Source organism: Amphibalanus amphitrite, unplaced genomic scaffold, assembly GCF_019059575.1.
Source record: "Amphibalanus amphitrite isolate SeventyFive unplaced genomic scaffold, NRLGWU_Aamphi_draft 000883F_arrow, whole genome shotgun sequence".
NCBI lineage: Eukaryota > Metazoa > Arthropoda > Thecostraca > Balanomorpha > Balanidae > Amphibalanus > Amphibalanus amphitrite.
In genome coordinates this window covers 177,207-188,761 of record NW_024882377.1, presented here as the reverse complement: position 1 = coordinate 188,761, position 11,555 = coordinate 177,207, and the positions used below count along the sequence as shown (strand labels likewise).

The 11,555-nt window shown below is 46.1% G+C and overlaps 1 protein-coding gene across 25 annotated transcripts in view; it reads left to right on the top strand.

Moving 5' to 3' along the window:
* Positions 1-11,555, top strand: part of LOC122367622 — a 100,798-nt gene that overhangs the window by 11,806 nt on the left and 77,437 nt on the right. The window lies entirely within an intron of this gene.

Genomic DNA, 11,555 nt, shown 5'->3' with positions numbered 1-11,555 from the left:
TGTACACCAACTTTGGACTATGTGTGAAATTTTCTACCCCAGGTCATGTCAGGTCAGGTCACCAGGTCAAATTAACTGACCAAGCCTAAACAAGTATGCAATCATGTAGGTATAGCCTGCAGTGATTGTCAGAGAGGTTCTAAACTTGGTGGATTGCATAATGATATGGGCACCTATAATTTGCATATCTCGGATTTTTATCCGTGACCTAAGGTCAGGCCAGTGGCATGACCTTTCCATTATAAGTCAATGGAGAAAAGTGAAAATGCCTCTAGGCTTTTTCATGAAGAAAAGTAAGAGAGACAAATGAGAAGTTAAAAATGTGATTTTTTCCATAACAATTAGAGCAATGCACAAATATGGACTTTATTGCCAAATTTTAAATACCCTCACGTCTACCTCCAGAGTTCCGTCTCGCAGTAAGGTAACATCTAACACTTAATGGCATCCAGTTGCACTAGGACCTACTCTATCATTTCCTTCCTCATATTCACCCGCAAACTGCCCACGCCTGGCCTCAGTCCAATGATCGTAAATCTAGCATGTCATGTTTCATCACAGGGTTCGCCAATGCCGCTCCACTAATGCCAACGTCCGGAAGGCTGCTGTTGGCGCAGTGCCAAGTTTGTGTTGGCATCATGCCAAAAGTGCGCGTGCGGTTATTGCATCCGGTGAAATTAGGGGTTGGAGGTTGGGAAGACGGTAAACACGTGCTGCTGTTAGTTGAAAAAGGTTGCCATATTTAGACAGAAAAAATCACAGTTAACGATCTGTCGGGATTTGCTTGTGTTTTACGTAAAAATTTTATGTTCAATTTAACTATAAGTCCATATAGCTTTCCATCTTTTTTCTGTTTCTCTGTGTCTGTCTGTATCTTTGCGTTCTGTTTGTCTGTTTCTGATTGTACTTGATAGTTGATATACCTTTTTGTCAATCTGTCCGTCCATTCGATTCCATTTTATTTCCATTCTATCTATTCACTCATCCATCCATCCATCCATCCATCTATTCATCCATTTATCTTCCTTTCCTTCATTCGGCCACTCACCTTCATACGAACGAAAGTTGAGATGCGTCGTGTGCTATTAATTGCCAACCGGGGGGTGGGGCGGGGATGTGGGGCTCCGCTCCAAAAGAAGAACATTGTCGCTTATCTTGGCTGCGGCTTGTCGTTTGGTTTGGCGTGCTGGCCGTTTGGGAATCAATCGGAGTCAGATGTGATCAGAGACATCGTGTTTTTGGGGTCTGTGTTTTGATGTTCCGCTCAAAGAGATCTTGTACGATTGGTACACGATAAAAACACGTGTTTGCTAGCTGCAATAACATGAGACAATAACAACAAGAGGATGCATGTCTAATTCATTCATCGGCGATTTTTTATATACAAATTTCTGCTACTCCCCAAGCGCCATTTGAAACGTGTTTTTCGTCGTCTACATAAAGGCAATTCAAATATTTCGTTACAGAAAAGGTCGTAAAATGATATAAACAATGTGTAACAAGTATGTTGAAAACCGCTTGGCAATAAACGGGCTGATCGCTTGAAGAGACATCACGAATTTCTGTGGGGAACTTGCAATACTTCAAGCGTAGCAACAAGTTATCTCTGCCGTACATTTTTACCAGGCGTCTTCAAACCCGCATTCTTCTCAGACCCCGATCATTATCTCACGCTTACTCGAGACTTCTGGACTGACTCGTCAACAGTTTGCAGCCTCCTCTGCTTCGTATACACCGTGAATTCCAGAGCTGAGCCAGTGCTCAGTTTGGCCTTGGCAGCGCCCAACGATTGTTTGTAACTTGTTTATGGCGAAATGTAACAAACGGTGAAGGTTACAGAGATCGTAAGGCTGACGGCAGACACTGAGCGGTCTTGGTGAAGGCGACGAACAGGAGCATGCTCTGAAGCCATAATTCTGAAACTCAAATAGGCTTAGAATTCCGCCAAGCAGCGCTTGGTATTTTGTGTTGTACGAATATTTGTTGGCATAAAATCTTCAGTGATTGTCATAACAGCTTTTCCCTTCCACGAATTCCATCAGCGATAAAAAATAGGTTGTGTAAATATTGCTTGCAACATGCATTTTTACGATAGGAGTTGCATGAAATGGCATAAAACTGTCTTTTTCCAAACCGTCCTTTTAGCACGATTGAAATAACGTTATATGCATTGTTTGGAGCATTATCTTTATCCTACCGACAATTCCCGTCATAATCGCACACTCGACCCTCTGTGGTATTCCCTGTGAATCCCATCTCTTCCACCCTCCGTCCCTATTAATCCCCTCCCCCATCCCCCCATCCTCCCCCCCATCACAGCACGAATCCGCACCGGCGGCGCGTCATTCAGCTGACGTCATTTCCGGTCACGTGACCGGATCGGTCCTCACCTGACCAGCCTGTCTGTCTGCCTGCTTGTGTGTCTGTCTGTCTGTCTGTCTGTGTGTGTCTGTCTGTCTGTCTGTCTATCTGTAGAGAGCGAGAGAGAGAGAGAAGGAGAGAAAGAGAAGGGAGAGAGAGAGAGAGAGAGAGAGAGAGAGAGAGAGAGAGAGAGAGAGAGAGAGAGAGAGAGAGAGAGAGAGAGAGAGAGAGAGAGAGAGAGAGAGAGAGAGAGAGAGAGAGAGAGAAAGAGAGGAGGGAGGGGCGGAATGTGGCGGGTATTTCCGTAATGTGCTCCCATGCATGATGCTCTAAGCCGGGCTGGATTGTGGAGCCCAGTGTCATCCTGGATTTGTAGCGGCCCAGGGCTCACTGTGTCAGTAGTGGCAGTGTGGCAAAGGACGTTAGGCGTGTCTGTGGATGTTTGAGAGATACTGAATGATCAAAACCGCCGAGGAGTGACAGTGAGCTAACGTCAGTGTGATGTCACTGTAAGTTGGTGACGTGAGGATGACGTCAAAGTGACGTGGCGGTGATGAGATAGTGATATTGTGATGTGTATTTGACATGACGGTCGAATCATGCTTACACCCTTCTAAGAGCTCTTGCCATGCGCTGAGGTAAGGAGAGGTTGAACAACATTTGTTTCGATCAATAAGCACCGTTTCACTGTTTGATACATCGAATCTAGATTAGCACTTATCATATTTTGGAAAGGCCTGGCGTTTATAATGTTGCATGAGCTAATGTCCAGTTGTCCATGGACTCATCACGGCCGCGGCCGGCCGGCTGGCGTGTCCTGCCCGACTTCAGACTGAGGTATACTGTGCCGCCAAACACTAGAGTGTTGCGGCACAGTCTATCCTCCACCCGAGCGTTTCTGGGCCGACGCTTCTTTGAGCATGACCAATGACCATTGACCAAGCATACGACAATCAACATCTATCGCCTTAGAAACTACAGCTGCTAACCGATGACCTCATTCCTACGTTTGTGATTGTGAAGATCACTCTACTCGGTTTATGCCACGTCAGTTCCGATCAGGACCTCATTTTGTTTACATTCCAATAATCGATCTCTGTTTATCCCAACCCTGACATGTTAATAGCACTGCGGTGAAAAGTGAATGGCTGCCTATGCGACGACTAACCTGTGCTCACCCCGGGGCTAGAGGTGTGCATAATTTGTTTATTACACGTCTCACAAATCAAATTGGCGTTCGCGTTATCATGGTGGCATGGATAACACAGAACTTGGTTGCTAGGCAACCGCTCTTCAATATGTGCCCTGCAGTTGCCATTCAAGACCTCACACCTGGTAGACATGCCTCACGTAAGGCCCGCCTGGCTCGTCTATTTTCACTTGTCAGTGCCTCAGGCCCTGCCCCTCCCTCTCCTCCCCTCCCCTTCCTCCGTCGCCTCCGCCCAAAGCAGCTTCCGTCTGGTTTTGGACAGTCTCGCGGTGCAGCTGTACAGTCGCGAAAATGGAGGATGACCGTGTGGTGTGTGTGCACTGTACTTGATGCAGTGGTCGTTGCACCTGCAGAAGAGAGAGAGAGAGAGAGAGAGAGAGAGAGAGAGAGAGAGAGAGAGAGAGAGAGAGAGAGAGAGAGAGAGAGAGAGAGAGAGAGAGAGAGAGAGAGAGAGAGAGAGAGAGAGAGAGAGAGAGAGAGAGAGAGGAGAGGGAGAGAGAGGCTTTGCAAGCATTGTGACTTGCAAGTTGCAAGCTGCAGGCTGCAATGTCTGCATTTTTGTTGGCACTCATTCAATCGCTGTTTTGTTACAAAAGAAGAGTGGTTAACATTCTTTCATTTTCTTACCACCATGCTAGAGCAATAACCAAAGTCACGATATGAGTTAAACGAAATGTCTGGTGAGGACAATGCCGTTTCCTTCCATAACAGTTAAACTCAAGGTGTGCTGCGGACTTTAGAATTGGTCGCTACTCGCTAGCGACCGTGATCTTTCTGTGGATAACAGTCAAGTTGTGAAATTGTAGCTGTAGTGCTGACAGTACGATTTACCGTGAGTGACAATGACATTATTACTGGACAGCAGTTGAGCTACTTTTTTGCGCTGACAGCAGTTTCGCCGGTGACCGTAGGACTCATGACTACCTTTTGATGACAGTTGGACCACGTCTGTCACTACTTATGACAGCACTGATGACAGCACCAAAGCTGTCACGTCACTAATACTGTCCAGGTGACAGCACTAGAGCCACACAGTCACCTGCAGTGATGACTGCCTACCGGTGGCTGTCGCTAGCGTGACCCATCCCACGCAGCGGCCGATGTTTATTTTGGCCTGTCGCCGCAAGTCCCAGTCGCATTAGGAGCGGATGTCAGTCTGAAAGAGAGAGAGAGAGAGAGAGAGAGAGAGAGAGGGAGGGAGAGAGAAAAAAAAGAGAGACAGAGAGAGACAGAGAGAGAAAGAGAGAGAGAGAGAGAGAGAGAGAGAGAGAGAGAGAGAGAGAGAGAGAGAGAGAGAGAGAGAGAGAGAGAGAGAGAGAGAGAGAGAGAGAGAGAGAGAGAGAGAAAGAGAGAGAAAGCGAGAGAGAGAGAGAGAGAGAGAGAGAGAGAGAGAGAGAGAGAGAGAGAAAGAGAGAGAGAGAGAGAGAGAGAGAGAGAGAGAGAGAGAGAGAGAGAGAGAGAGAGAGAGAGAGAGAGAGAGAGAGAGAGAGAGAAAGAGAGAGAGAGAGAGAGAGATTTTCAAGTTTTTTTCATGAGAGAGAGGGAGGGGGCTGAAAACATGATGAGGTAAAGTAGGAGGAAATATATCTCACAGATTTGTTTGGAGAGACATCTTTTACATATGCAAGATGGACGTAATTTCATATGTCGTGTCATTATAATATACCTGACGTTTGTTTATGATATCGAACACATCAAGCTGATATTAGCGCAGTGGGTGTGTACTCGTATTACGTTCAGTTCTGGTATGCATTTGGAGTTGTCTAAACATCGTCATCAAAGTTATCGCGACTGAACTAGTAACTTCGGGACTATGGTAGGCGGCTTTTAGGGTGGTATCCCTACAAGATGTCGATCTTTTAAAAAGAGATCAAAGCTTTGATCACTATTGGAATGTTGACCCTCGTAGGTGGCCTACAAGTCTTCGGACTGATGGGAAGCACACTCTTTCCCTTGAACATCCAGGGAAATCAATTATTTTGGCAAGGATGTCGGTAGCTGACTTCGTTCGAATCAGCGAGACCGAATCACATTAGCCAAATCACTTTTACGAGACTACATTGAGACTTTTTGAATAATCGCTTTCCTAAGCAGTCTTCTTGAAAATCAACAACTAACAACTACGCTTTTGTCTGGAAAAGGTGGTTTCTTCAAATCTAGTGTCTTTTGCTCAAAACAATGTTATAGCTCCCTCTGTTACACTCTCGTGTAACAGCTCGTGTAACAATGTTACAGCTCTCGTTTTAGTACGTTCTACCTTTCTCCGAATTACCAATTTGAGTGGAGACGTACGCCTCTTTGCAGGGACAAAGTGAGCTTTATTATCTGACTAGATGGCATGTTTTGCGCTATAACTTAATGTTTTGATTAAATTGGTTTTACGGATGCATTATGCTGGGTTAAAAATCGTTTTACTTGTATTATTTGGGTCCTTACCCATACCCTACCCTGCCCATACCCTACCTGCCCATACCCTATCCTGCCCATACCCTATCCTGCCCATACCCAACTTCTATCCTATCCTACCCATCACCTAACCATACTCTGCCCTGCCCATACCCTGCCCTGCCCATACTCTAACACTGCCATTATCCTACCCTGCCCATACCCTACCCGGCCCATACCCAACTTCTACCCTATCCTACCAGTCACCTAACCATACCCTACCCTGCCCATACCTACTCTGCCCATACACTACTTAGTACTCATACCCTAGATGGCCAGCTTTCGGTATATTGATCTGAGAGTAAGAATGCTTTGTTGCTGAGTCGATGCCTAACGGTACGCCAGCTCGTTAAAATGTAACATTCGCAGCCCTCTCGGCGGTTGCCGGCTGGCCGAATGCTACCTAGGGACGAATTCGGGCGAAAAACTTTGTCGCTGACCGGCCGCGAACCATCCGCCTTCGGATTAGGAGACTGACATCTTATCCATTCGGCCGCGCTGTCAGCGAACGAAAGGCGAGTATTAGACAAATATAAAGCACACGGTAATATTACTGCGCCGGTGCCGCGTTCAAGGCCGGCCGCCGCCGCTCAACCAGTAAAAAATGCGTCGAAAACGGTATAATCATTGCTCTGTTTCTTAGAGCCCTTGATGACTTTTTGAAAATATTTTGGGTGGATATTGATCAGAAAAGAGTGTTCTCTCACTCTATGGTAAATTTATAGCCATAAGTCTTCGTTATCAAGGCATTATGACGGTGCAAAGACGACCATGCCTTTTACGCGTAAAACTTGCAATTTGTAAGCGTTTAATTATAAAGATTTGCAAGTGAATGGTCAAAAACATATGTATTCTGAAAAGGTCAGATCCTCTTTTAGTCCGTGAAATGCATCTCGTGTCATTCGAGTGCATCGTTTTCAAATGCCAACGTTTTTCCTGAAATGTGTAAAAAAATGCCCGTTTTCTCGAGATTAGAGGCTATTCCTTTGCACGTGGTACATAACTAAGAAAAAACTTGTTGCATACGATAGGCCCATCTCTTCTGTATCCATCAGTGAAAACCGCATGTCGCTGCGACTTACGGTTACCGAGATATAAGCTCGGGAAAGGAGCGCTGCAGGCCCGATTTTCGCCCGTTGGCGGTTTTCGCGGGCCACGTGTTAACCCTATGGCGCACTAGATGGCATATTTTGCGCTATAACTGTGCGTTTTGATAGATGCGTTTGAGGGGGCATTAGTTTGGGTGTGGGAACTTATGATCTTTATTTGTCTTATTTTGTCGGAGTTGGATATTTGTTTTAACGGCATGGTATGCTGGTGCTGGTTGCGGGTTGTTAGAGCCTTTCTCATGGTTTGCCTTCATCGAACTCAAACCCACCCTACCCTACCCTAACTTACCCATACCCTACCTTACTAATAACCTACACATAGTTACTCTCCTCATACTCGATTAAAGTAACGTACCAAATTTGAGCGCAATCGGCACAGCCGTTCTTGAGATATAAAACTGGCCCACTGCACGTGCGCACGCGCAAACTGAGACTCCAGATGGCTTGTGCCAGCCACCTTTCTAAATTGTCCCCACCAGTGAACAAAATTTGAGCGAAATCGGCCCAGCCGTTCTTGAGATGTATAAGAAGACCCCTCACGTGCGCACGTGCAGTCGATCCACCCTACCTGTCACAATTGACCATACATCGCCAGGAGAGTGCCGCCTCCACCCACAGTCCAAGTTTCAGCGCAATCGGCCCATTAGTAGATGGCCATGTTTGCGCGATAACTGTATGGTATTTAATTGATTTTACGGGTTCTGTAGTGTGTACCAAGTTTGAGAGAAATTGGCCCAGCCGTTCTTGAGATACGAAACTGCTCCTTTCCAGGTGTGCACGTGCATTAGCATTTAGCACCCTACATATGGTAATGTGTCGTTCGATATGTGCCCATTGACATTCCCAAAATTCAGCACAATCGGCCCGGTAGCGGCTGAGTTATTGCAAGAATAAATTTATTTTATTTACTGGCGAATTCCCCTCGCGAGAGGTGCCTTCCGGTACAGTTTGTTGTCAAAGGTTCAATGGCCTGCCTGCCGAAGCCACCGATCCGATTTCGTCGAAAAATACCTGTAACGTTAACAAAACACGGTCGGGTGTTTGAGTCATTTTCACAAAAGTTTTTTGACTTTTCGATAATATTTTGGGTGGATATTGGTCAGAAAAGAATGCTCTTTCCGAATATGTAGGTTTCATAACGATTGATCATCGTTTTCAATACGTTTTGGTGTTGTAAAGGACATCGCTCTCCGTGCAAATCAAATTTTCAAATTAATTTTTCAATATTAAAGAAATGGTACGGATCAGCAGTTTTTATTTGCTTTCCTATCACTACACGTACATTTGTCTGCAAAATGATACAAAAACGATTTCATTCCGTCAAGCCGTTTTCCAGCGGCATCGGTTTTCTTCCCACAATGCACGAAATCGGTCATTTTTTCACAACCGGGGGTGCTGTCTTGCACGTGGCGCGTGCTATACTATGAAACCATGTCAATACGCTAGTTCCATCTCTCCTCTATCCAGTGGTGGCAACCCCACCTCGCTACGGCAATCTGTCGCCGAGTTTTGGGCCCGGGAAGTGGGCGCCGCAGGCCGGTTTTCGCCCGATCTTCGATTTGACCGTTTCCCGTGTTAACCCTATGGCGCACGCGAGCGCATGCCGACGGTGCACCCCTGGTGCGATCACGCCCAAATTTTAATACAAAGGCCGCCCACGCCCACAGATTTGGCATGCCAAATTTCACGTCGATACGCGGCGCCTTTCAGGCGCAATAAGACACATAAGGCATGACGGATTACGCACGCACAGACAACTTATAAATCATAATATAGACAATATATGGTTATTTTGTCATTGCCTTGTTCGTAAGCTGAATTCCTGAGATAATATGCAGTGATTTTAGCGGTGATTAGTTTTCAGTCTGAATTCCTGAATATTTCTTTTTGATCGTTGGAATAGCGATATATTTTGCCATCAATAAGCCTCTAAAAAAGGTACGCTGATGTGTGGCCAAATGGGACCTTAAAATGACATTTCCGTCGCGGAAAAATAAATGACAGGGCAAATTTAGCCGACCTTGACACAGAAATCAGAAGACGACCGCAAAAAGTCGAGCAATGCATTTTGGGTACCCTACATATACCCTATACCGTCTACCCTTCTATTTTTATACATGACTTTTGGGTAGTCTGGCATGAAGGATAAGGAAATAGCGGGGATTTATAAACTGTCATCACTCATCAGGTTAACTGTCATATTAGTGTCAAACTTCATCTTCCTTTATCAATGACTATGGCGGAACGGTGTCAGTGGGGTGTTACGATAAATAATGGGCCCGATTGGACTCGGGAATATTGGGTAATTTTACATAATTTTACATATGTCGCTCAGAATGCGCTGCGTATTTGTTTCAATGAAATGATTTTTATCATGAGATTTAAACTCCTGTATAGGTATTACCAAAAATATTTAGTGTTGCTGTAATTGCATTTATTTCACGCAGTTCTTTAGGTCCCCATCTTTTCGTGTACTGTCCTAGTCTCTCATTTGGCGTGTTGCCCTCTCTCTCTCTCTCTCTCTCTCTCTCTCTCTCTCTCTCTCTCTCTCTCTCTCTCTCTCTCTCTCTCTCTCTCTCTCTCTCTCTCTCTTTCTCCCCTCTCTCTCTCTCTCTCTCTCTGTCACTCACTTCCTCAATTTCTCATCACACCCTCACCCTGGCTGACCCCTCCCACCTTCCAGCCGTCATCACACCTGTCTCCCCTCTCCCTCACTCCTCCCCACCTCTCTCGACTCCTCCCGCACTCTCTCCTCGCCCCTGACATCCGTGAAGGATGTTGACGCCAGCTAAAAGCGTACCATTTGTATGTATTTCTGACTGTGCGCCCGACGCCGCCGCTGATGCGCCAAGCGTCGCCGATGCGCCAGAGTCGGCGCCGCGCGCCGCGCCGCGTTTGCCACGCATGCGTCAGGTTCGTCAGGGGTGGGAGATGGTGTGTCGGCAGTTGATGAATTCTGGAGATGGTGGAAAGGTCTGGTGTGTGTGGGCGTCTTACAGCGGGGAGTTGTGGAAGAGTTGATTGAAGAATTTGTGGCTAAAATGACGCCAAGTGTAGCATTGCGCAAGATATAGCTGCAAGGGGTATTGCACCTGAAATTGGCTCGGCGTGTATCTAAGATTGGCGGACAATAGAGTAAAATGAGCTTCGAGTAGCTGCTGAAAGTGGTTAAATGTGTATCTGACTGAAGCTTGAGGTGTGCGAAAGACTGACAAGTGACATTGACATTGAAAGCCCGCCTTCGAAGAAACCGGATGTGATTCTTTCCACGCCGTACTACCAAATACCTTCAAAGCAGCTTACAATTGAATCGCTGTTTCATCTTGACATCACGCTGACAGAAAACACATGCTCGCCTTCACCCGTCTGTTTGCCTTTTATCAGCCCTGCTGTCGACAAGGCATTTCTGTTCTATAGCTGGCGTAAAGCAGTGTTTTGTGCTACAGCCGTGCGGTCGCGGCAGCGACATTTCTGCACGTGGTTTGCTTTGTGACAGTTCTTCACTGAAAAAGCACGTTTCTGGTGTGGTCACGTGACGTGACTTTTGACGTGACGTCATGTGACGTCGATGACAGGTGATTCAGTGGGCTCGCACCTGTCGTCACAGTAAGGTCACATGTAAAGTGACGGAGGTGTCTGACCAGTGCGGTGAGAGACTCGGGTATCGCTGACTGAACAAAGTGAAGGACTGGTGATAGATTCTCCAGGTCGTGTTATGCTGTGGTCGTGAATTTATTGGAGTTCTTCGAAACGAAATGAGACGTTTGTGTGAGAGGAAGAAGAGACAACGAATTTGACCAGTACATGAAGCAAATACAAATGATCGAGAAAAGGAAACTGAGAGAAGAGCTATAAGGAAAGGAAGAAGGGAAGAGTAAGAATAAGTTACCAGAAGTGGCTTTTCAGAAGGAAACATTGGAAGAAAGTGTCTTTCGCTGGTAAAGCAGCGGAGAGAGTGGAGTTGAGGCCGTTTCGCACCCTGAATAATGAACAGGTTTTTTCTGGTGGTGGATGCGTTTTCATCCAGCGCATATAAGGGGACATAACTGTATCGAATCTATCGGTGCGCTGTCCGACTACCCTCGGGACGAATTTAATACCCAGCGATTGATTTGGTAACGTGTTGTGATAACTACGGACTCAGTGTCACTAAGGGACGATCAGTGACGCTACAGTGAAATCGATAACAAGGAAACTGTCGAGTGACTTCGAGTGACTGTCGAGTGACGAGTCGAGTGACTGAGTGATTGAAAACAACCATCGCTGTACCTATAAACGTGAATTTAAATTACGCACACGACATAAAAACGACCATTTCTCTTATCGAGATAAGTTGCAAGGACGCTACAAGCCAGAGGTTTTGTTTTTGTCCCGAGCTGACACATAAGGTCAAGCGGAAACAATAACGAATTGTAACATTCCAGCTGACC